Raw genomic sequence first — 27,023 nt, forward strand, 5'->3', positions numbered from 1 at the left:
AGCCGAGGCTATTTGAACCACCCCACCGCCGGCACTCGGATAGTAATCTTGGGCATAGCATTTTACCAAATCACCTCATTCTTTGTGACACACGTGAGGAACACAAATGCGAACAAGCCTGAATGGTCCCCAGGACAATATGCAACTGAAAACTCACACCCCAGAAGTGACTCGAACCCATACTCCCAGAAGCAACGCAACTGGTATGTACAAGACGCCTTAATCCACTTGACCATCACGACCGGACATAATGAGGTGATAGCCGAGGCTATTTGAACCACCCCACAAAAATCCAAAAGAGGTTTTTGGATTTTTCCTTTGAAGAAGCCAAGCGTACGTTTTATAATCACATCCCTAAGGTGAAACCAGAAATTATTAACTCATTGGTGGTACCTTATGCGAGTGGACTTGAAAAATTGTCTCTGATTTTTAAGAAACTTAATATAAATTTGGTGTTCACTAATAACACGATCAAATCCAATTTAATAAAAAACTCCCCTGATACAGCAGGTTGTGTGTATTCAATTCCCTGCAATGATTGTGATTCAGTGTACCTTGGACAAACAGGAAAGTCCTTACAATTGCGGTTGTCACAACATGCTTATAGTATTGGAACTGCCCAAACGTCTAATGCATTGTATCTACATACGAGTTTATGCGATCACAATATTAACTGGAATGGGGCAAAAAGCATTGCCAATTGTGGGGATTTCGTGGAACGGAATTTAATTGAGTCTTCTCTAATCAGTCAGTGTCCAAATCTTCTTAATGTTAGTACTGGAATGTACAAACTTGATCCATTTTTAAGTTATAATATTGCCCAACAGTTTTAGAAAAAACTTTGATAAAGGCTTACAATGTCTCATTATAATTTTATATTCATATATTGTGTGTTCATGAGGCTTTTCTTTAATCTTTCATCTTTATTCTCTGACCGCTTAATCCTCTTTGACCGCTTAATCCTCTTAATCCTAAGCTAAGTTATACCTGTTTCTGGTTAATTCTTTCCCTTAGGGGATGAGTTGGTCAGGTGTCGGCCTATATATTCTCCCCCTTCTCCCTTCTCCTTTAGTCAGTCTGGTGTTGACAAAGGCTTTAACAAGACGAAACGTTCACCTAATTTCATATTTCTCTGTGGATTTTTCGCATATATATATATATATATATATATATATAATGAGACAAACAAGAATACTTGCATAATAGACAAAACCCAAGATTCAAGAAGATTACAAATTCTTGAGGCAATTCACATAAGAATAGAGCGACCTACCATGAACACCCAAATTACGGAACTATTTACTCTACCCACCATGAGAGTAAGGACAAGACAAGAACATATCGATGCCAACACAGAAGACAATGTCCAACATAACAGGCCAATTACACTGGATTAATCTTTGTGTTTGGATAGGAGATGCCTCGTATGGGCCAATAAGCCTTCTGCAGCCCCTATGTTTATCCCTTATGTATCCCCCCATGTTTTCACCTTCATTGAATTATCACCTGACCTAATGCGGGTATAAAATCAACTAGTATTGTAAGATCTGTTCACTTGAGAATGAACCATGGAGGTTCGAAACGTCGTGCAAATTATACAAATTAGTGTAATACACTCTATAGTAAATCACTTCTGTTCTTCACCTTAAAAGTACGAAAATGAGTTTTGGAGAACTCCTATTTCAATTAAGCCCTGATGCTAAGAAAATAGTTAGAGGGATAGAAGCCCTAAACCAGAAAATAATAAATACAGAATATGCGGTCATATTCAATGAAACATGTTTGAAAGAAAACCTGCTGCCAGTATACACCAATATATATATGTATGTATATATATATATATATATATATATATATATATATATATATATATATATATATATATATATATATATATATATATATATATATATATATATGCATATATATATATGCAACTGAGTTTTCAGTTGCATATTGTCCTGGGGACCATTCAGGCTTGTTCGCATATATATATATATATATATATATATATATATATATATATATATATATATATATATATATATATATATATATATATATATATATAATATATATATATATATATGTATATATATATATATATATATATATATATATATATATATATATATATATATATATATATATATATATATATATATATATATAAAGAATGTGTCCCTGGAAATTCAGTTTGTGGTCATCGAGAACGCCAAGGAATTTGGCATCTATTTTGCTATAAATTTGGGTATTACTTATCCTGAGATTTATTTGATTTGAGGATTTATTGCCAAACAAAATATAGAAAGTTTTGTCAATGTTGAGGGTGAGTTTGTTTGGCAGTTAGCCAAAGATGGGCTTTATTTAGCTCAGTATTCACTGTGACATTAAGAGCAAGGGGGTGAGGACTGTATTAAATGAAGGTTGTGTTGTCAGCAAATAGAAATGGTTTGAGGTATTGGGAGGCATTTGGAAGGTCATTAATATAGATAAGAAAGAGGAGAGGGCCAAGTATGCTGCCCTGAGGAACACCAATGTTGATGGTTAGGGTGGGAGAAATTGAATTATTCACATGAACATACTGGAGCCTGTTAGTAAGGTAAGATTTGAGGTATTGCAGGGAGTGACCTCTGACTCCATAATAATGTAATTTAAGAAGAAGGTTTTGGTGCTTGACAGTTTCAAAAGCCTTATGCAGGTCCACAAATAACCCAACAGGGAACTCATTTTTATCAAGTAACACTCCAGCCCCTTCAGAGAGAAAAAAAATGTGGCTACTAGAATAGTAGTCATAGTTTTTGTAAGTGTTACGAACCCGGATCCAGCGTCCGAGCATGGAGCAGTGACGACCGCGCCATCTGTGGGTCAGCTCCAGAAACCCCCACCAAATGGACGACGACACCTGGCGAGGACAGGATGTATTGGCCTCGAGGGCCAGTTTCTAGTCTGGTTCAGCGCTCAACACAGCCGCTGCTGACCTCTGGTGAGGTGGTGCTCAGACACCAGCGCCATCTATGGAGTGGATAGGTGGGCGTTTGTGTCTGAGCCTGTAAGTGAGGTCCCTTAGTGTGTCCCAGTTATTGATGACGTGTCTGCTTACAGAGTCGACCTGGGACTGCTGTGATGGGAGTTGAGTCAGTCTACCCGAGGCAGCCGTCTCCATACCTTGTGCTTTGCTGCAGCAGCTGTGACGTCGTCCCCCGGAAGAACACTGTGGTGTTTTACCCTGCCAGTGGAGTGGCAGTAGAAGGATTACCCGAGACCGACTGTTGGAGACGAACATCCACTGGGGTATTGAGGACAGGAGAGTTATTTGTGGTGTCACACGAGGCTCCTGTCTAGGGCGTTACCCTAATATCGTTCGTGGAGTGGCCTGACCAGCGTTGCGGGTCCAGAACCTGCCACCAGGGCCCCTGCTGGATTTGTGGTTGACGGCCTCCACGGCGGTGTCCCCAGTGGACCTGTGTTTTGGCTGACCTGTGGCCAGGGTAGGCTCAGCATTCTCAGAGGATTCGTTGTGAGGCCACGTAAGCACCGACGACTTAGCACCGAGAGAGTTGAACCAGAGTCTTCAGGAGAAGACCATTGTGCGATTCTTCAGTACGAAGACAATTCCCTTGTACAGTGTTAATACCCCTCCCCCTGTGCACTATTTTATATATTATTTATTTGGTGATGGTGATAATTATAGTCTTAAGTTCTTAACTTTCTTTCCCTACCCCCTTTAAGTTACTTGCGTCACGGATCACATCCCTTGGTAGCCACTACTGGCTTGGGGTCGGATATAATAAAAGAAAATCAACCAAAAACAAAAATTTCTCTGCAAGAAAAAGTACAAAGGAATTCAAAGCACTCTGAAAGAAAAGGCACACAAAAATTAATTTTCTGGAAAAAAAGCACACACAAAAAAAGGAATTCTCTGAAGGAAAAAGCACATACAGAGAAAACAAAATTGGGAAGTAAATAAGTTTGACACAGAATATTTAATGTCACAGGAGAGCCTAAAAAAAATAACCACTGGCTTCCTGTGGCTCAGATGACTGTTACTCAGGTAATCAGGACAGCGCATCGGCTATCACGTTGAGCCGACCCGGTAGGTGGATAATGTAAAGATTGAAGTCCTGCCAGTACAATGCCCACCTGAGGATGCGTTTATTTTTCGCCTTCATCTGGTGTATAAACACCAGTGGATTACGGTCCGTGTACACCTCCACTATATTACCTGTTAGATACTTCAATTTTTTTAAATGTTAATACTAGCACCAACACTTCTTTTTCTACCACTGAATAATTGCGTTGCGCCTTGTCAAATTTCAAAGAGTAATAGTATACTGGGTGGTCCACTTTATCATCCCCAGTTTACAACAACACTGCACCAGCACCCGAGTCAGACGCGTCAACATGAATCTTAAACAGTCGGTCGAACCTTGGACTAGTGAGCACTGGGGTGGAAGCTAAGATCAATTTCAAATTTTTAAACATCTCGGTACAGTCTGTTGATCACTTAAATTTAAGGGGCTTCCGCAACAAGTCTGTGAAAGACGTGGCGACACTGGAAAAGTTCTGACAAAAGTGTCGGTAGTATGCACACATACCGATAAACCTTTGAATGTCCTTTTTAGACTGGAGCACTGGATACTCCAAAATGGCACTGATTTCATCTTGCTGAGGTAACACTTTTCGTTTGGCCCACTTCATAACCGAGGTACGTCATTGTGCCTTGGCCAAAATGACACTTTTTTGCATTTAGAGTTAAATTTGCACTTTTCAGAACTGTGAACAACTGGAGTAACCTAGCTATGTAGTCCGCCCAATTACTATCAAAAAGCACAATGTCATCTAAATACGCCCGACAATTTGGCACATTAGCGAGCAGAGAGTTCATTAGCCTCTGGAACGTGGCATGGGCATTACGCAAGCTGAACGGTAACACTTGATTCTTGAAGGCACCATCGGATGTTATGAACGTAGTTAGTTGCTTGACACGTTCCTTGAGCGGGATCTGATAATAACCCCTTGAGAGGTCGAATTTCGAGACGTCCATGGCATTTCCGATCTCGTCGATGCAGTCTTCGAGAAGGGGCAGTGGATAGGCATCCACACTGGTCACCTTGTTGAGCTGCCGATAGTCGGTGCATAATCGCCAGGAGCCGTCTAGTTTGGAGACCAAAAGGCAGGGCGAACACCAGGAGTCCTAGCTAGAGCGGATGAGGCCGTGCTGGAGCAAGAAGTCGACATCTTTCCGTACGATGGCCTTCTTTTCTGGACTCATCCGATAGGGTTGAAGGCGAATGGGGGTGTAGTCCGTCAACTTGACATCATGGGAAATGGCATCAGTGTGGGTCGGGACCTCCCCGAACTGACTGGAGAATTCGTCAAGCAACGACTGCACCTCTACATGTTGGGCCATCTGCAAATGGGACAGTCCCTCCTCCACAGCATTCACAGAACTAGAATTATTGAGAATGAGATTAGCTGGGTCCCGAGAACAATCATCCCCTCCCTCACTGGAAAAGGAAACATTGGTTAGTGCGACGGGCCTGGGACCCCTGGAACTTCTTCAGCCAGTTCAAGTGTACGAGCATCACCTGGTTACACTTGTCAGAGTGCCTCACTTTATACGTGAGGTCCCAGCCTTTTCTGTCACAATATAGGGGCCGTCGTACTTGTGAGATATATTGTTCCCTAGTCGAGGCTTTAATACCAGGACAGGGTCACCAGGCTAAAATACCCGCAACTTAGCCTTAGCATCATGTCGTTCTTTCATATTTTCTTGGGCCTTCCCAAGATACTTTAGGAAGCCGCCTTGCAGTCCCCGAGTCTTTGGTGGTGTTGCGCAAAGCAAACCAAACCTTCGGTCAACGTTACGTTCCCTAACAGATTCTCCTGTAACATTTGCTAGGGTCCACAAACTTTATGGCCAAAGACTAACTCAAAAGGAGAACAACCCAGTGAATTTTGTAACCCCTCTTGAGCAGCAAACAAAACATATGGCAGGTTCTCATCCCAGAAGTTGTGGAAATTCACGCACGATGTCTTCAACATTTGCTTGAGCATTTGATGGAACCACTCAATTACCCGCTGACTCTGTGGATGGTATGGGCTGGAAACTTTCTGAGTTATTCCATGGTCCTTACTGAATTGTTAAAAAATATCAGACTTAAAATTAGGACCATTGTCAGTTTCCATGACCTGAGGCAGTCCAAAAGTAGAAAAAATTACAACATATGAACAACAACAGTCTTTGCTCGGATGTTCCTTACAGCAAAAGCCTCAGGGTGATGGGTCGTGATATACATTATCATGATTAAGTAAATATTACCAGACTTAGTTCTAGGTAATGGACCAACACAGTTCATTACCACATGAGAAAATGGTTCCTCCGGCACAACAATAGGCCTTAGAGGAGCTTTAGGTGGTGTCTAGTTAGGTTTCCCAACAAGATGAAAAGGAATACATGAGTTACAAAATTTTGCCACATCGTTTCTCAGCTTGGGCCAAAAGAAATATTTAAAAATTTTGTGATAAGTAATATTAATACCTTGGTGTCCCCCCATAGGATCATCATGAGCAGCTGCAAAAACTCTCTCCCTACAGTAGGTAGGCAACATAACCTGGAGGACTACCTCCCATTCATTTGATAAGGTGTTAATATTAGAATAGCAAGAATGATGTATTTAGCGTATATAAGGTCTCTGATAGACTATCATGCACCAGCTTTGGTCCTGCAGAATGGCAAAAGTATTGATAGACTGGAAAAAATGCAAAATGAAGCACTCAGAATTATACTTGGCTGTCCTATAACTACCAAAGTTCTCAACATGCGGAAAGAATTAAATATACTTAGCATTCGAGATAGAATATTTGAAATTAATCTTATGATGGGACTAAAGCTGCTGCGTGATAACAAAAACAACATTGTGTCAGTTGCACTGTTAGAACACATACGAAATGGAACTAGCGAGTCTAAATGGATTCAAAGAACTGCCACTCATATTAAAATGATGGGACTGCACGATGTATATACAGATGAAAGAGTACAGCACTTCCTTCCACCCTGGCAGATAGTACCTTTTGACATCCTGACCCCTGCATACCCCCACCAAGAAACTAATCACAAGCAACCCTCATGCTCAGCTTGCTGCTAAATTAAGCACCATAGAGCACATTCACAATATACATGCTGAAAACAACATTGCACAGACCATATACACTGACGGATCACTCAATACAGCTACAGGGAGGGCAGGAAGTGCTTTTATTGCTCATCAGCCCGATGGCAGCACAATTCAAAGAAATATCCGAATTAGTAACTGGGCGTCCACAATGCAGGCCGAGTTGGTAGCGATACTGGTAGCACTCGAAATTATTGACAACACTGAAGTAGACAGCTTAATTATTTCTGACTCCCTATCCTCACTACGAGCAATAAACAGTTTGCAATCAAGTAATAACGTGCTTGTCTTGGAAGCTAGACGTAGATATGTAAGAATACTTAGCAAGAGGGTAAATATAAAAATGTTGTGGATTCCTTCTCACATTGGCATGCAGGAACATGACAAAGTTGATGCCCTTGCTAAGGCTGCAGTAAATAAAGACAGTATTGAATGGAATCTTGAGTTATCAAATAGGTCCCTTAAAAGTGTCATTAGACGAGAACTCCTAGATGGATTTGAAGAAAGTAGAACAGTGCAAACTGGAACTAGTAGGTCCATTGTTCATCACAATGAAATGTGTGAAGTAAAACATGTGTATGGGGCAAGTAACAAAGTCAGTAGACTAACAAATGTTGTCACAGCTCGTATAAGACTTGGCTACAAGTATCTCTGGCAGTTCGGCTTGTATAGGGATCTAGATGAAGTAAAGTGTAAAGTGTGTGGACATAGGCAGGGACACACACTCGAACACTATATCTTGGATTGTTGTAAAATTGAGCCTTTTAGAGATAAGTCTAAGCTCACTCTGTATGATATGGCAACCTATCTTATTACCATGGATAAATTACCTGAAATCCTTGCACTGTACCCACATTTTGCTTCCAGTAGATGAACGACATATGAGATTCAGAAACAAGTAGTGTATTGTGAGGACTAATAATAAACAGAAGCTCCCCTATGACTCTGTAATATCCCCATTGGCCAAACTATTATGTATTAACGATAAGACCTACCATTAATGTATGATGACTTACTGTAAATATGTAGCTCTTGTAATAGCACTTTCTCTGTAACTAGCTGACATTGTATCTATAAGGTGTGAAGGATTGAAGAAATTGTTTATGTAATAATCTAAGATGAGGTCTGATAAAGACCTTTTGTGCCCTCTGTAATGCTTTTGCGCTACCGCTCACAGGATGAGTATGGGGTGCACAATAAACTAGCCGCCTTCGGCGGCAACAATAAAAAATCAAAGGGAGAACTCTGTGGTCTCCATTTTCTCATCAAAATCTGATCATTGTAATAGTACCCGGTTGCTACATCTACAATCTCCTGCTTACAGAGAGCTACATCATGACATTCTGCGAGACTGGGGTCAGCTTTCTGTAATTTTTTTTTTTTATATATACAAGAAGGTACATTGGGTTGTGAGAATACATTGGATAGTACAGTATTTACACTCTTGTAAAGCCACTAGTACGCGCAGTGTTTCGGGCAGGTCCTTAATCTAACAGATAATTTTAAGTAGGTAATTTGTATCAGAATTGATAAATGATAAAGATACATTGCAAGAGAAAAATGAGATGAGAGAGCTTAGCAAGTATATTAAAGCACATCGTTATATTAAAGCTCTGATTGATTACATTGACAGCTTGATTAGTAATTTAAACAAGATTAATAGACACCATACAGCAGATTGACAGCACATATAAGACAGCAATGATCACAATGGTAAAGATGTTCAGATTGGGTACATAAAGATTGGGAGACTGGGTAGCAAAAGATACAGATAAACAAGATTAATAAACACCATACAGCAGATTGGCAGCACATATAAGAGGACAGCAATGATCACAATGGTAAAGATGTTCAAATTGGGAACATAAAGGTTGGGAGATTGGGTAGCAATAGATACAGTGCAATTAGAAAAAAGTAAAAAAGTAAAAAACTATGAAGATGAAATTAGGTACTTTTTAGTATTGATTTTGAATGATGTAAAAGTTGGACAGCTTTTCAATTCAGTAGGGAGTGAGTTCCATAAACTGGGTCCCTTTATTTGCATAGAGTGTTTACACAGATTAAGTTTAACTCTGGTGATATCAAAGAGATATTTTTTCTGGTGTGGTGATAATGGGTCCTATTACATATGTCCAGGAAGAGTTTCAGAGCAGGATTTGCATTTAAGAACATGGTTTTGTAAATGTAGTTGACACAAGAGAATTTATGGAGTGAGATTATGTTTAGCATGTTTAGGGAGTTAAACAAGGGGGCTGAGTGTTGTCTGATAGCAGAATTTGATATTATTCTGATAGCAGATTTTTGCTGGGTGATGATGGACTTGAGGTGGTTTGCAGTGGTTGAACCCCATGCACAGATACCGTAGTTGAGATACGGATAGATTAGTGCATAATATAGAGAGATGAGAGCAGAGTTAGGTACATAATATCTGATTTTGGAGAGTATACCAACTGTTTTAGAGACTTCTTTAGTTATGTGTTGTATGTGGGTACTGAAGTTGAGTCTCTTGTCTAGGAATAGGCCAAGAAACTTTCCATCATTTTTATTGCTAATGTTTTCTAAATCACTCAAGAAGACATCCAAGCCTTGGTCAGATGCCCTTGGCCAAGGTTCAATAGTGTTCTCCTCCACCTCCTCACTACTCTCGGTAGGAGGCGATGGTTGGCTCTCCACGATGTCCTCTGCCTCGTCATCGAATCAGGCCATGAACGTGTCCGCAAGGTCCACTTGGCTTTCACCACTCGGAAAGTTCCTCGTTTCCTCGGGATTTACCACTTTGGGAATCACAGGGCTGCCCTTACATTTAAGTCCCTTAGACCTGGTCACCGCGCACACAGGGTACACAACATTATCCCCTGCTGCGGATAGATCCAGGGAAACCTTAAGGATAGGCAACATAAGAGGCAGTCTGGAGTCCCCTACCTTATCCCCTGCTAAATCATTACCCAATATTACATCAACATTAGGGAAAGGTAGGTAAGAAGTAACTCTGACTGTACAAACACCCTTGTGGAAATCAGATTCCAGGGTAACCTTATGGAGGGGTACTGCCCGAGTATCACTAGTGACACCCTCGACCAGTACCACCTCTCCAGTGTCGAGAGTGTTGGCACCTTGCAACGCACTCTCCAAGATTAAAGTCTGGATGGCACCGGTGTCTCGGAAGATCACCACGTCCTTCCAGGAAGAACCCTCAGACAAAAGTCTCCCTTTCGACAAGAATGGGGTAAGCGGGTCCAACCACTGTGGGTTGGAGGTCTTACTCTCTAAACCTTCAGAAGGCCTCAAGCCCTGTGTCACAACAAGAGCATTGGGTCTTTTTTTCCGGGTACAGTTGCCAACAACGGCTGGTAATGTGGTTTGCACGTTTACAGTGACCTCAGACTCGTCGGGGAGAAGAGACATTACTAACAGGATTGCCCTTTGGTTCACTCTTAGGTGCCGTGGAGCTAGACAATTTAACAGGGTTAGTTATGTCTGAAACAGAAGGTGCATTAGTTATAGGGTTAGAATGGGCTGGTCTGGACTGGCTGTGGGTATAAGTTTTGTTACTATGTGGGCTATAACTATTTTTATTGGGCCTTTTGCCTGCCAACTGGTATTTCTCTGCCATCTTGGCCAAATCCATAATATTAGAATCTACCTCTATCCTTCCTCTAAGGTACCGTGCTACAGGCTCTGGCATATTATCTATAAAGTTCTCTGCTAAAACTAAATTTTTATGTGCCTCGAATGCTTTGGCTTTGAGTGAATCCATTTTTCAGACAATCTTATTTGGTCATTAGCAAATTCAGTGAGAGGTTGGTTGTGAGTAGGCCTAAGGTTGTTATAAGCTTGGCGGTGAGCTTCAGGTGTAATTTCATATGCCCTCAAAATCTGTTCCCTGACTTTACTATAATCAAAACACTCGCAGTCAGGCATGCTTATAAAAATATCTAGGGCCTTACCCCTAAGTCTTCCCTGTAGGATTTTCACCCACTCTTCCTCTGGCCAGTTCAAGGACATGGTCAGTCTCTGAAAATGGTTGAAAAATCTTCCAAGGTCTGACTCTGACAATTCAGGCAAGTTATACTTTTTATCATAATGCCTGGGGTTCGAGTCCCCAGCAGGTGGTGGTACAGCGTTATCTGCTCTAATTCTTTTCGCCTCATTTTTGAGTCTTTGCTCTTCTACTTTAGCATTTTGCTCTAACAATTTTGCCTTTTCCTCTGCTACTCTAGCCTTTTGCTCTGCCAGTCTTAACTGGGCAAGTTGTAATTCTAACTCCATATTCCTACTAGCTACACGTTCAGCTGGACTGGGCTGGCATAAAATAGTATCACTTGCCAATAGGCCTAGGTCTATGCAATTCTGTAAAATTTCATTGGTTATGACACACTAGATATTAGAAAAAAAATAAAATTTGCATGGCCCCTATCACAAGGCTACACTTACCTCAATCGTGAAGTGATCCAGCTGGGTGTACAGTCAGTGCAAGATGTTTCCTTAGTTGATCTGGACCCTCGGTTACCACACAACCGTTTTGCGGAATTTAAGAATTTTAGTTTTGGCACTCAAAAATCTAATTTCTGATTGGGGAGAAAAACAGAAGCCAGAATAGGGGGACCTATTTTTAATTAATGTATAAAGATCAACTGCTGTACCACAATATAAATGATGTCGTATAACATGACTGAGTAGAATGCCAGTACTGCAAAGTTGCAACTAAAGAAATAAGTCATAGCACATTATTAACAGAGCCTAGTGCCAGTTAGCCAAAGCAATGTTGCAGTACTCACAATCAGCTTAATGCTATAATTAAAGACAACACCAGAGTTATAAATTGAGTGGCACAGCCAGTACAGTATGTATATAAAATATATTCTGCATACACAGAAGGCATAGAAAAGATAGATAAGAATTTCCAGGGGTAATGATATGCTAGTGCCTAGGTTACATGTAAAGTCTGCAACCCCCAACTTGCACTACAAGTGTGCACTTGACATATGGTAAGTAGCTGCGGGCAGCCCTACACTTGGGGATCCTGCGCAGCACCCCCCAGATTTGTGCATAGTAGAAAAGTGTGCATAAAAGAAAGCGTGAGGACTCTAATGGGCATAGTTGTTCTGCAGTCAAGGGAGGAGGGCGGGTGTTTCGAGCGAAGCGGGCCGGAGCTGGAGCGTAACTGAGGGGGAGACTCAGAATCAGAATCAGAATAATACAGGAGAAGATGCCCATAGGGGCGAGCTTGGAAGTGGGGACAGAAGAAGATAAGGGGGGGTGAGAGGAAGAAGATTTGTAAGAGAAAAAGTGCCAGGGCTAAACCCAGCTGCGTGTCGTTAGGTTGCGGCTTTCGAGGCAGGGACTCAGTCGGGTGTTTTCAGTGACAACATCGGGACATCACAAACTCACAACATCACAGTGATTGGCTCAAGAGCGTCAGGGCTGAACTTTTTTACGGATTGTTTGTGCTGGTTGTTGAGAGCTTAATATGTAATGATAGTGGATGCTGGGTGTTGAGAGCTAAAGTTTAACGAAATACAGAGTTAGGAAGAGGATCATGGATGGTAGAGAAGAGGTCATGATTGTTTCGTGGTAGTCTGAGAGTGCGTAGGAGAAAATCAATGTGTTGTTCATGATGAGTGAGTAGTCTATCGATTTGTTTGTCTGATAGAGTTTTCCAGTAGGTATTTAGGGCAGGAAATGTGGTAGTCTGAGAGTGCGTAGGAGAAAATCAATGTGTTGTTCATGATGAGTGAGTAGTCTATCGATTTGTTTGTCTGATAGAGTTTTCCAGTAGGTATTTAGGGCAGGAATGTTAGTACTTTCATGGAGACTTTGACTGGTATTTAACTCTTGCCATCGGGTGTTGAGTACCCATCTTAGTGCTCTGTTCTGTATTCTTTGAAGTTTTATTTTGTTAGTGCGTGCAGATAGAGAAAGAGCTAGTGGAGCGTATGTTAGGAGAGGTCTAATAAGTGCTTTGTAAAGGTGCATTTTTGTGTCAGGTTTTGCAAATCTAAGTCTGTATAGTTTCTTCATGGCTTGAAGAGCTATTGCATGTTTCTGTGTTATGTGTGTGTGAAAGAGTAGTTGTCGATCAAATGTGAGTCCCAGGACTGTGGAGGAGGGAGATACAGAGATGTAAGTAGGATTTTGAGTGTATGAATAGAGTTTGAGAGGAATTGGGCGAATAGTTCTTTTACAGAAAAAGTAGGTGATTTTAGATTTGCTGGAGTTGGTTTTTATACGCCATTTGTACTCCCACTCAGTGACAACATCAAGTTCTGTTTGTGCTCTGTTTGTTAGTGTATCAATGGTGTTGCTGGTGACAAGGTGAGAGACATCATCAGCATAACATATGGTTAATGAAGTGTGATGAACAGGGTCAGGAATGTCGTTTATGTATAGGATGTAGAGTGTTGGGGCAAGAACAGAACCTTGAGGAACACCGGCGTGTAAGTTGAAGTAGTCAGAGTGTTGTTGGAGGAACTTAATTCGCATTGTCCTATTGTCTAAGTAGTTCGAAAGAAGTTTGGTGGTGATAAGCGGAAGATTAAAGTTGTTGCATAGTTTGAATTTTAAGCCGTCATGCCAAACAGTGTCAAAGGCCTTCTCAACGTCCTTAGTGATGAGTGCAGTCTTAAGTCTTTGGTGCTGATTGATACTGAGGTAGTTAGTCATGATGTTTAAGGCGTCGTGAGTGGACCGGTGAGGCCGAAATCCAAACTGTTTGTTAGTGAGTAAGTCATTGTGTTCAAGGTGGGTTCTAAGTCTCTGGTTGATCAGCCTTTCAAAGACTTTGCCAAGTGTCTCTAGAAGGCTGATGGGTCTATAGTTCTTTGGGTCAGTGTGGGGTTTCCCAGGTTTTGGAATAAGAACGGCTGTGGCAGACTTAAAGTTGAGTGGAAAGTATCCAGAGGCAAGGGAGGCGTTGAATAGGTTAGTGATAGCAGTAATGATAGAGGCAGGGAGTTGTCTAAGAAGGATATGTCCAATGCCAGACGCACCAGGGGCTCTACGACGAGTGCCCATGAGAGCTGTCTTGACATCAGCTAGAGTTAGGGGAGTCTGTAGTTCAGTGTTTGAATTGAGATTTTCAAGGTGAATGAGGTCGTCTGGTGTAGTTGCTTGTCTATTTTGGTGTATCCAGTCTTCGACTATTTCAATGTTGGGGCGTGCAAATGGTTCAGGAGGATGTGGGTGAAAGATTTGTTCCCAGTGGTGTTTAAAAATGTTGAGAACTGCTTCAGGATCAGTGATTTTGTTGTTATTATGTAGAAGGTATTTAAACGGTGTGTGAGTTGATCCTTGTAATCGTTTGATTCGTTTCCAGAATTCTTGAGGTGTCAGTTTTCTGTATTGTTCTGCTTGTTCTATAAGGTGTTTCCAATGTTTTGTGTGATCTTCATCTAGGCTGTTAAGGATATGGTTTTTTAATGCTGTTAGGTCCCATAGTATTTGTCCATGTCGATGTATGTTTTGTAAGAATCTAGTGTGATAGCAAGCTAAGAGGCGTTTGGAGCGAATGGAGGGGGTGAAAGTGAAATGTGGTTTGTGTGCTGTTTTAGGAATGGAGATGTTTGCTGCATGAATGATGGTGTCTTGTATGTTGAGTGCTTGTGTGTCGATGTCAGTGTGATGTTTGTCATTGTATTCATAAGTGAGATCAGTGTCATCAATGTGTTGTTTGAACATGTCCCAGTTTGCCCTATGGTATGAGAATTGAGGAGTGCTGGGGATGAGAATAGGATTTGTGGAGACTGTGAGAATTAAGGGAATATGATCAGAGCCCGTAATGGGCCCTGGTGAAATGAAGTGTTGCAAGTTGCTGCCGTGTCTGTTGGTGAATATGAGATCAGGCCGGCCAGAACCTGTATGTGTGAAACAAGTGGGGAAATCAGGGCCAAGAAAGAATAGATGTTTTTGGGTGTATATTTGGTGAAGCTGTCTGCCATGCTGATTTGTGGTATTGTGGTGGAATGTAGGGTGTTGTGCATTGAGGTCTGCAAGCAGAAAAACAGGCAAGTGAGAGTTGTTGAAGAGAGTTATGAAATCTTGCATGGGAATGTCGGTGTTAGGACGGGTGTAGGTTGTGCAGATGATGAGAGACCCCATTTGTGTATGAACTTTAATGGCTAGGAAATGTTTGTGAAGCCAATGAGTGTGTAAGAGTTCGTGTTTGTATGAAGAACGGATGAGTATTGCAACTCCTTCATGTGCTTCATCTGGTGACTGGTAAGAGGTGTAGCCATAATGTTTGATTTTATATGAGTTCGTGATGTATGTGCTATTTAATAATAGCACATCAGGTCTCTCGATCTCAATAAAATCTGACACCATGTGTCTAATGTTGAAATATGCCCGCACATTAAACTGTATGATCTTTATGAATTTTTAGGTTTTGATGGGGTGCTGGTGGGGTTTTGTGCATGTACAAGAGCATGAGGGTTGCGTGATTCAATGAGTTGGGCAGTTATTGAGGAGGGTGCATCTTGGAGGATGGTGGTAGGAATTGTAGGATATTTACAGCGGGAGGTGGGAGTAAGACAACGGGTTGCTGAACGGGCTCGGGACGAGACAAGATGAGTTACAGAAGAAATGACTGAAGTTGTTGGGGGATGGAGGGAGACAGAAGGCTTGTTGACAGGGACCGGGTGAGAGGTATCAGAGGTTGTAGTGTTAGTAGTCAGATTGGAAGTGGAGAGGACAATGTTGGGAGAAGAGGTTGAAAGTGCCTTTGACATGGATGCTTCAGTTTGGGATAGTCCAGGATGTGCTGTTTGGTCAGTGGCACCGTTTTCTGTGGCAGTCAGGAGTGGGTTGGTAGGAGATTGTGGGGGAACTGTAGTATTTTCTTCAGCTGAAGTCATGGTGTTTTGTGGAGTGAGGACTGTAGGAGAGAATGGAGCAGAGCGCAATAGTTGAGTAGGAGGAACAGAGATACTAGGAAGGCCGTTATGAGTGAGAAAGATTGGAAGATAGTCAGCAAAGTCACGGCCATCGTCCTTGGCCTTCAAGTAAGCAGCTTGTACACAGGCAGTGACTCGTTCATATGCAAGGTTCTGAAGAGGAGAATAAGGTGGAGGTGGTGGGTGAGGGAAGAGAGGTGGAGAGGACTGAGTTTGTTGTGCAGTATTATGATGATGTTGCTGGTGAGGTGAAGCATTGAGGACACTGGCATAGGACATTGAGGTGGCTGATGCTGTTTGGTGATGAGATAGGTTATGGGAGGTTGAAGAAGAGGAATGAGGGTGTGCTTGAGTGCGAGGTTGGTTATTGCGAAGAGATTTTAGGGTTTGCTTTCTCAAAGGGCAAGATTTGTCAACTGCTGAATGACCTCCTTGGCAATTGATGCATTTTAAAGTGTTGGCAGAGCACTGAGTGTAAAAATGGCCTTCTGCAGAACATTTTGAACAAATTTGTGGGCTTTTACATTTCCGGGTTTCATGACTGTATTTGTAGCATTTAAAGCATTGCAGCAAAGGAAGATAGTCAACTGGACTAATGAAATAGGGAGGAGTGCTGGTGTTGAGGATTTTAATTCCATGGTGCAAGAGTTTTTGAGCTTCTGTAGGGGAGGAACATTGGATCTTGAGGTGTTTTGTATTGGGCACTGGGTATATCTCCATTACAGTAATAGCATTCCTGTGAGAGATGTCTTGAGAGAGATTGATAGTAGTAGGTGCTGAAAGGACAGAGCTGTCGACATTTCTTACAAGTACAGAGCATTTAGTTTTTTGTTCAATAGTGAGAACAGGAGTAAGTGAAGCTTGTGTGAGTTTTCTGAAAGTAGGTTCCTTGAAACAGGCAAAAAGGTCGTATTCAGAGGCAATGAGAAATTTGATGGTGTTTGTGTTGGCATGTATTATATGGTTAGTGGCTGGTGTGCCAGTGGCATTGTAAAAGGTAGTGATGCAGTCAACTGTGTCTATGGGTGTATTCCCAGTGTAGGTCATCCGTAGACAGTGAGCCATTGTGACTCACTGTCTACTGACAGTCCCGTGTCTTGTGCCAATCACTGCGATTCCATTAGCTCAGTGGGGGGGTCAGTGTGCTCGTGAGCTGTGGGTTGGAGCTCGGTTGTCAGAGGCGTAATTCCGGGTTCCTAGCAGGCTAATTGAACCCGGTTCGGCACAAATACAAAGTATTCGTGAGTCCTGAAGGTGTTACTCAAGGGCAACCCCCACTGCTAGTTGACTCGCACTATCACGAGGTTCTAGCAGTGGATCGGCATAGCAAACAAGCCAGGCAGGGAGACACAGGGCGCAAGCACGTGCTGTGACCCCACCTGGGAGGAAAGGACGAATACCCCACTGCACTTTCACCGCACAGGGGGTAGGTCCCGGCCTGAAGAGGAAGAAATGTTTAGCAGAGGAGAGAAAGAGTGCTATACACGGCAATACACATTACGTAAGTTAGGCCATCCAGCTGTCCCTGGTTTTATTCAGGGTGGCAGTACGGGTTGGCCCACTAGGGTAATGTATCATTGCACGTTATATCACTGATAGAGCTGTAACATAAACCGTGAACACGCCGAGAGGAAGAGCCGTCGTTGCCTGAAAAAGAGGTGTGTGCCAGTTTGCCTGGGTGTTGCCTTGGATGGAAGATGGCTGTGATAAGGATGTGGCCCCAGGTAGGGTTACCACGAGAGTATGCTCGTCTGGGCCGACCAAGCGGCCCTGACCTTGCAAGTTAGCAACAGGTGCTACTAGCGCTCTGCATCTCTGGCTGTTGTTAAATCGATGCTGTTGGATCACTGTGGTGGTTGTGATGTCAGATGCCTCAAAACGGTGGTCCCATGTAACTGCAATAATGCAGAGGCAGGTGGTTGCAGGTGCGGGGGCGCTCAAACAGCGTATCGCCTAGATCTCACTGCGAGCGCGACGTGCTGCTGCTTCCGTTGCCAATGGGGAGACTCCTCATGCGTTTGCTTAAATATTCGCCCCCCCCCCCCACCCACTGCGCGCGCAGCTCTCAGGGAGCACTGTGTAAATGTTTTTCTCCTTTCCAGAACTCGCCCGCTTATTTCAAATAAGCAGTGGCCATTTTTTACAATTAAAATGTTAATCCTGGTCAGGCCAACCACTTGTTATAAATTTGTTTGCTTGTTATGGGGGGTAATGGAATAATAAAGAGAAGGGCCAATAGCTAGAAACAAGATGTATCAAGAATAGTGGGGTAGATAGGCCCGGCCCCCCAAGGAACATTGGTTCCTGTTAATGCTTCAAGGTTTTTGAAATAGATCTGTTGTCAAGGATACAATCATCTACACCACTACAACAGGATTAATGGATTCCCCTCAAAAACTAACTTATTAAACCCTCAAACAACCCCCCCCCCATATACATTACTTTACTACATTCAATTAGTATTAAGTTTTAGTCTTTAATGTTTTTCCAGCCCGAAACGCTTTGCGTAATAGTGGCTTTAGGCATTGTTTGTACTAGCTCTATCTATAAATCTATCAATTTTTGTAAAACCTCTTGTATGTATGTACTTTACCTGAATAAACATTTATTTATTTATTTTTTATTACTATAATAATAATAACTACTTTACCACACTATCTTACGTTAACTATCTTGGCCCACATAGACAGGATACAAGGCTGACACTTGGGACAAGCAAGGGTAAGGTCTATTTGAAAAGAATTCGAAGGCTTGAAGCAGCCTAGGGTTATTAAGCCCCATGTGGTACCCTACTCACAACACCAATACTTAGGGATGCCTAAAACACTGGCTTATACTACACAATATCTATACATATCCCACAAGCCTAGCTAGTAGCACGGTTAAACAGGTTTATACTTAACTTAGCGGTTACAGTAGTTTAAGGTAAGGGAAAGGGAGAAGGAGGAGGAGAATGAAGACAGAGCCACACAGGGAAGATGATGCCACAACCACAGCCCGAACAGAGAAGAGAGCACCCCGGAGCGTCCAGTCTCCGAACTCCAAAGTTGTTGTTGTTGTTGTGGCCGGGAAGATAACCTAACTGATGGTGCAGTAAAGGTCTTCACTGGCCTTCGTTACTCATTACATTACATTAGTTCTAAGAATAGCTGATAACTAATTGACTATTTAATAATCAACAACAAGCTCAGAGTCTGAATGCTCTGTGAGAAACAAGATTCGTCTTACGTCTGGCAAGGAAGATAGGAACAAAAGCGCATCAGCACTCCTATCAATTAATGTAAAGTAATTATTTAGAGCTCAATTTGACCTCTGGTTTCCAACTAAGGAACCCAGGGTCGTAACAGGATATCAAAGAGATATTTATGTCTGGTGTGGTGATTATGTGTTCTATTACATCTGTCCAGGATGAGTTTCTGAACAGGGTTTGCACTTAAAAAAAGGGTTTTAAAAATGTAATTAGCACAAGAGAATGTTTGGAGTGAATTTATGTTTAGCATGTTTAGGGATTTAAACAGGAGAGCTGTGTGTTGTCTGAAAGCAGACTTTGTTATTATCCTGATAGCAGATTTCTGCTGGGTGTTGATGGGCTTGAGGTAGTTTGCAGAGGTTGAACCCCAAGCACAGATACCATAAGTAAGATAGGGATTGATAAGTGCATAATAGAGTGAGAGGAAAACAGAATAGGGCACGTAATATCTGATTTTAGAGAGTATACCAACAGTTTTAAAAACCTTTTTAGTTATGTGTTGAATGTGGGTGCTGAGGTTGAGTCTCTTGTCTAAATAAAGGCCAAGAAACTTTCCATCATTTTTATTGCTAATGTTTACATTATCTATCTGAAGCTGAATTGCATTTGTTGATTTGCTTCCAAAAAAGCTGAAGTAGGTCTTTTCTATGTTTAGTGTAAGTTTGTTGGATGACATCCATAAGTGGACTTTTTTTAGTTCATTGTTTACAACATTATTTAATATGAATGGGTTGGCTTCAGAGTAGATGAGAGTAGTATCATCAGCAAACATAATTGGTTTAAGCATGTTAGAGACATTAGGCAGATCATTCATGTATTTAAGAAATTGGAGAGGTCCTAAGATGCTACCCTTTGGCACCCCTACGGTTAGTGGTAAAGTAGGAGAGGTTACATCATTGATGGCCACATATTGGTGTCTGTCACTAGGATAGGATCGGGAATAGTTCAGGGCAAGGTCACTGATTCCATAATGTTGGAATTTAAGAGGTAGTTATGGTTAACAGTATCAAACGCCTTTCTCAGGTCAATGAAGAGTCCAATCGGAAAGTCACTTTTGTCAATGGCTGCATAGATTAAGTCAAGCAGACCAATAATCGCATCATTGGTTCTCCTTTGGGAGCGGAAGCCAAAATGACATGTCTTAGTATATTGAATTTTACGAGATCGAAGTAGAGCTGTTTGTAAATAATTTTTTCAAATATTTTTGATAATAAAGGTAGATTTTATATGGGTCGGTAATTAATTATGTCTGGCGTGTTACCTCCATTATGAACTGGCGTTACTTTTGTTTTTTTAAGGATGTCAGGGAAGGTATGACATTCTAGAGATTTATTGACCAGCAAGGCTATGGGACGTGTAAGGGCATGGGAGGCACTCTTGTATACCATGGATTGTATTTTACTAATGTTCCCAGCTTTGGATTTTAGTGGGTGAATGATGGACACTACCTCTGTAGGGCTGATCGATGAAAGGAGAAGAGAGTATGGAAAGCTACCTGAAAGATATGTGGTAACATGTGTCTGGGTCTGTGGGATTTTTCGGGCAAGGTTAGCACCAATCAATGAAAAGAAGCTATTAATTATAACTATCACTTTACTCCCCGGCGGACACAAGATTGTGTCCGCCGGGGGTCACTTGAAAATGCCCAGGAGACATATTTTTAGGTCCGACGAACAAATATTTCTATAAAATTCAATTCTTATCCGATCGACTAGGTTTAGTATGAACATGTTTACCATTAAATTTACGTATTTCTAATAGCCACATAGCCTATTTTAGAGAACGGCATTGTCTGGTATCTTCGTGGTAAAACTATTGTAGATCGCCGATGTGCAGTAACGGGTATTGCGACGCGAGAGGTGAAATTCTTGGACCGTCGCAAGACATACTACTTCGAAAGCATTTGCCAAGGATGTTTTCATTAATCAAGAACGAAAGTTCTTGATTAATGAAAATTTCCCAATTTCCACACTCCTGCGGGTGGGCCGCGATCAAGGTTCTACATTTATATGCATATGTCCGTGTAGGGAATTTTATTGCGGTCTCAAAGATACCAAATTTAACGCTGTAGGACAAGTGTGGAGTTGACAACCCTGAAAAGAATGGAAACATCTCGTCGCTGTTTGGAGCTCACAGATAGTGATTCACGTAGTTTCTTTATTGGTAGTGGTTTAAATCACGGTTTGGTGACATTTATACATATGTTCTTCTAGAACATTCTATTGCGAACACATTGTTATAAAAATGAAATATGTACATTGAAAATTAAGGGCAGCATAGTGAAAAGAGTATACACTTTTCCGTGTTGCCGCTCGATCGCCCGAAACGGTGATTCCACTTGGAGCAAGTTTTGGTCCTGTTCGTGGAGAGCAGTAAAGTGTATTAAATTCAATTGCTGTTTCAAGGTCTGTTGTAGGTGTATAACCATCCTTGGAGACTTTTATCTTGTTATGTGAATGTTGTTTAGCTCCTAGAATGTTAGAGATGGCTCTCCATGTGCTTGTCATGTTGCCATTTGCCTCTTAGAATCAATTCTCATACTAGGAACGCTTTGCTCTTCTTATTATACTGGGTAAGCACTGACGAGTACCTCTTAACTACTTCCTTTGCAATTAGGCCAATCCTAAGTTTTTTTCATATTCATGTTTCCTGTCGATTGCATTGAGTATGCCATTAGTGAGCCAGGGATTATTTAACCTTTTGACACTTACTTGCTTGATGAGGAGAGGACAGTAAGTATTGTAAAGGCTTAGGTTTTTGGAAAGGAAGAGGCTAGTTAAGGAATTTATGTCCTGTGTATTTTCAAATTCAGATTCCCAGTTTATATTGAGGAGGGCATTTGTGAGATTGCCTATTGAGGCTTCACTCTGTAACTTAATAAAGGTAATTTTCGTGTTAGCTGGTGGTGATATGGACATGTTTGCTACAAGGAAGGTAGGATGGTAAGTTGTTCTGTCAGTGAATATACCAGATGTGAGGGGAGCTGTTAAGTTGGTTCATAAGTGATCCAGGGTAGTAGCGGGTGTTTGAGTGAATTGGGTGGGTCTGGTGATTGCGGGGATGAGTATAAAGGAATTCATGCCGTTAAGGAAATAGTCGACTTGAAGACTATTTTGTTGCCCTAGGTCAATATTGAAGTCACCCCCTAGAACTACGTGACTTTTGTTGAGGTTGTTGTTTATGATAAGATTCCTCAAGTTATCTGTGAATGCAGCTATGTTAGTATTGGGAAATCTATAAATGGCTCCAATAGTCAAGGAGGATTTATGGAATTTAATTGAAAATTGAGCAAAAGTAAATTCACAGTAGTCATCTCTATCACTAATGACACTGTTGCAGATGAAGGTATCTTGGTAGTATATAGCTGCTCCACCTTTTTCGTTAAGCCTACAGTTATGAATGGATCTATAACCAGCTCAGTTGAAAAGTTGGGTATGGTCTTTACTTAGCCAAGTTTCTGTTAAAATAATGAACGATTATTTAGTACCCAGCGCTGAGAGTAGTGCATTTATATCATCAAAATGTTTACTAAGTGTTCTGACATTTTGGTTGAAGACTGATAAGCAAGTGTTATTTCGGAGTTTGTTTTTTGCCTGGTGAGCTGTGTAATACCTGCAGTGTGGTGATGATCAGTGTGTTGGTTATTGAAAATTTGAGATAGTAGATTTTGTTCAGGATCAATATCAGCTTGCATGTGGATGCAATGGAGTCAAGGTACAATAAGGAAAGCAAGAACAGAGCAGTAAAATACTAAATCTGCTAAAAATATAATTATTATGGTAAACAGATTGTTTACCATAATTGATTGTAAACAGTTACTTGTTTTCTTTTGCAAGGGAATAATTACTACATCTACGTTACAATCCTCCCAATATGATGTGAACTGTCTCTTAGATAAAGCAATACATTTCTGGAATAGCATTATACTTTATAACATGAGAATATAAGGTACAAATTGTGACGGTGTCCCACCCCTATATATCTTCCTTCCCAACTTAGAAGAGTCATATCTCCGTAGCCTAAGTATTCTCTGATGTTCAGGGAACATTTTCATCTGTGGGAAAGCATGGAACGTGTTTTAGCTGGCTGTAAAATGGCCAGCAAAATTTGATAATGCAAGGGGCTTACGCCTTTTTGGGCATAAGACGGTGTCGAGCCATCCTGTTTCCCGCCAAGACGTCGTGACACACCCGGCACCTGATTGGCCAGGTGAGGTCACGTGCCGGAAGTGACCAATGACGACAGCGCTCGGGCGGTGTGACATCACGAGGCGGAGGGCTCTCGGGGCAGCTGGCGCCTGGACAGGAGAGTACGTCAAAAGCCGCCACAAAGTGAGGACACGCTCGATTGAGCTCCGGATCTAGAGAGCCCTTACCAGTAGATTTAAGCTTCGCGTCAATTCTGCAGACAGTCTGAGAGGCCATACAACTTCCGTGGAGTGCCCAGAAGCAAGGACGGGCTGGATTAGAGAGCCAAGAGCTCTATAAAGATTCTGCAGCAGAGGGAACGTTGGGCTGGTGACGTCTGGGACGCCCAGAGGACCAGTATTCGACATCAAGCGAAAAGCTACGGCCGGGCCAAATCTACTGGCAGTGAGGCGAGGGGAAGCTGTGCTGGACTGCGAGGTGTCGGCAGTGCCAGTGGGAGTGGAGGACGACGACGGAGGCACCTGTCTACAGTATCCCAGACAAGAGGAGGATTATGGCAGTACCTGTTGTGAGTGAGCACGGTGAAGACGCGTTACCACGAGGACGACGGAGGAACCTGTGTGTGTGTGGGAACTGTTCGTCAGGAGACCAGAAGCCAGGACCAGGAACCTCAGCATCCCTGAACAGAGGATGAGTCGGTTTCGTGGTGGGAATGATATAAGGTAGATAATTGTCCCTCTCTTTACCCCCTTTTGATCTAGACGAGCTAGGGTATTTTATATGTTGTGAACATTTATACTCATCATTTTATTGTCTACGTGGCAGAATATTAGGCTAGGAGCCAAAAGCTCATTTAGGCTTGATGGTGGTGGATCAAAAATATATTGATGCAGTGATGTTAGTGATCCTCTAGGTGGTAGCTGGTGTGCAAGGAGCCAGCAACGAACACTGAAACGCTCAGCTAATCGCATTGCTAGAGAGAGGGGGGGGGGGAGAGTCACGACGTTCTGACAGTTGGAGCTGTCAGCTGATCGTGCTGCCAAATGGCGCGAGGTGTGTGCCCAGTCTGCTGATCGTGTTGCCAAAGGCGTGTCAAGAAGAGTGTTGCCACCAGCAGATGATTCCACTCATAACCAATTTATTTATGCAATTTATATGTGTATATAAGGGAGCCGGTCGGCCGAGTGGACAGCACACTGGACTTGTGATCCTGTGGTTCCGGGTTCGATCCCGGGCGCCGGCGAGAAACAATGGGCAGAGTTTCTTTCACCCTATGCCCCTGTTACCTAGCAGTAAAATAGGTACCTGGGTGTTAGTCAGCTGTCACGGGCTGCTTCCTGGGGGTGGAGGCCTGGTCGAGGACCGGGCCGCGGGGACACTAAAGCCCCGAAATCATCTCAAGATAACCTCAAGATATATGCTTTTCTTCAGTAAACTTTTAAACTAGCTGATGAGTTTAAGTGAGCCTCCATTCTCTAGGGCTATATATATATATATATATTTACGAGATCATTAGTGACACCTTATACTGCATTTGATATTGCATCCATGATTCAGATAACCAATAAAGCCACGTGCGTGTTGCTGGGACACGAGTATAAACACCCAGCTGCCGACCTCAGAACAGACCAGATAAAGAAGGAGAAAACGTCCCAGTGTCAGGACGGGCAGGTTCAGGTGTGTCACAGGTAGACTTGAACCTCCCCACTCGCTAGGGGTATATATGAGGCCAGCCCTTACTTGTTGGGAAGAAAGCTTACTCTCTATTAATTGATTGATATTTAATTAATAGATTAATTTAAATTTTTCAAAGGACCACCCTATTTTTACTGAAAAAGGAAACAGATAAAGTTAAATGATAAGCACTGAAATACCAGTGCCTATGGATAAAGGAACTATTATAGGTTATTCTTTAAACTTCAATGGACTGTATAATATATTAATGTTCGAAAATAAACTTTCTGTCCTTCACAAAATGGGGGGTTAATAACAGAAGTAATCTACTCCCAGTATGCTTCATCGAGGCTGGTTCTTCCTCGAATAAAATTAGTAACTCCGACTAAATTATATGTTAATAAACATTAAATAAATTGATTAATGGTAAGAAGACTATATTTTGATTAAACAAGAAATCATTCTCATTTGACTTTAATGAGGCTATCACTTTATGTTAGATATCTCAAAACATATAAACTAAATATCTTTGACTGACAATCGATTATTGATTTCACTCAATGAAAGAAAATAATTGAAAGAGGTTCAGCTGCTTAGCTGTAATAGTGAACGGAGAGGTAGAGGTGCGGTGGCGCCCTCTGCTACTTGCTGCAACATGTGTGCTCGAGCGTGGCGTGGCCACAACCCGTTCTCGCAAATTTAATAAGTCAATATTGACTTATTAACTACGTGCATAGGTGATATACTAAACATAATAGATACCCTTAAAAAGATTCATAGAAAACACCGACCTTACCTAACCTTGTTAGTATCTTAAGATAAGCATCTTATTGCTTCGTAATTACAATTATTACCTAACCTATACCTATTATAGGTTAGGTAATAATTGTAATTACGAAGCAATAAGATGCTTATCTTAACATACTAAGTAGGTTAGGTAAGGTCGGTGTTTTCTATGAATCTTTTTAAGGGTATCTATTATGTTAAGTATGTCCCCTATGCACATATTTAATAAGTCAATATTGACTTATTAAATTTGCGAGAACGGGTTGGGCGTGGAAACATGAGAGGACCACGACCACTTTCAACACACGCTGAAATTTCAACTAAATATACCAATTGTTTACACTTACTATCTAGTATCCTCACTATGCAATAGAAGGAATAAAATTAATTCCTCATGGACGTACTTATTGTTTGGGGAGGTCACGTGGCGTAACGATGGACAGTGCACAATAAAATTTATACAGAGATCTCAATATAAACAATACTAGGGCACTTAACCTGCTGTTTGTCCACCGAAGCAATCCTAGACACACAAGACACACAAACTCTCCCAAGACACACGATGTGATTGTTGGCTTAGCTAGCTCGTGTCGTTAATGGCGTCCCTCCGCCTCTCTCCCTCAGCCCGTCTCACGCATTCACAACAGAATTTAATATTCATGGATAATTCTTTTCCGTGTAATTACTGATGTAATGCGTTAATGAGAACAGGGTTGCAATTGTAGGGAATTAAATAATATCATATTCTCATTAAATGGTGTTAATCGAGAAATGGAGAGAATTTCCATTTCCTCCATAGCATTCGTATGTAACAGACAAAACTGTTGATGATAATCTCAGTTTTTAACTCTCGGTTTTGGATTATTAGGAGTTATATTATCCATAGTTAATTATTGCATGGAATACTGATAAATTAGAGAACCACATTCAATTCTCGAACATATTGGTAATAAATATGTTTAGATAGACATTATCTGATGCAATCCTGCCTCTTAATGTCGTGAGAATGTTAGCAATACGCTCAGATAAAGAAATATTAATTTATGTTAGCACTACAGTTAGTAGAATTAATAATTACTGTACTTAGTATACAATA

The sequence above is a fragment of the Procambarus clarkii genome, chromosome 39 (genome assembly GCF_040958095.1).
Source record: "Procambarus clarkii isolate CNS0578487 chromosome 39, FALCON_Pclarkii_2.0, whole genome shotgun sequence".
NCBI lineage: Eukaryota > Metazoa > Arthropoda > Malacostraca > Decapoda > Cambaridae > Procambarus > Procambarus clarkii.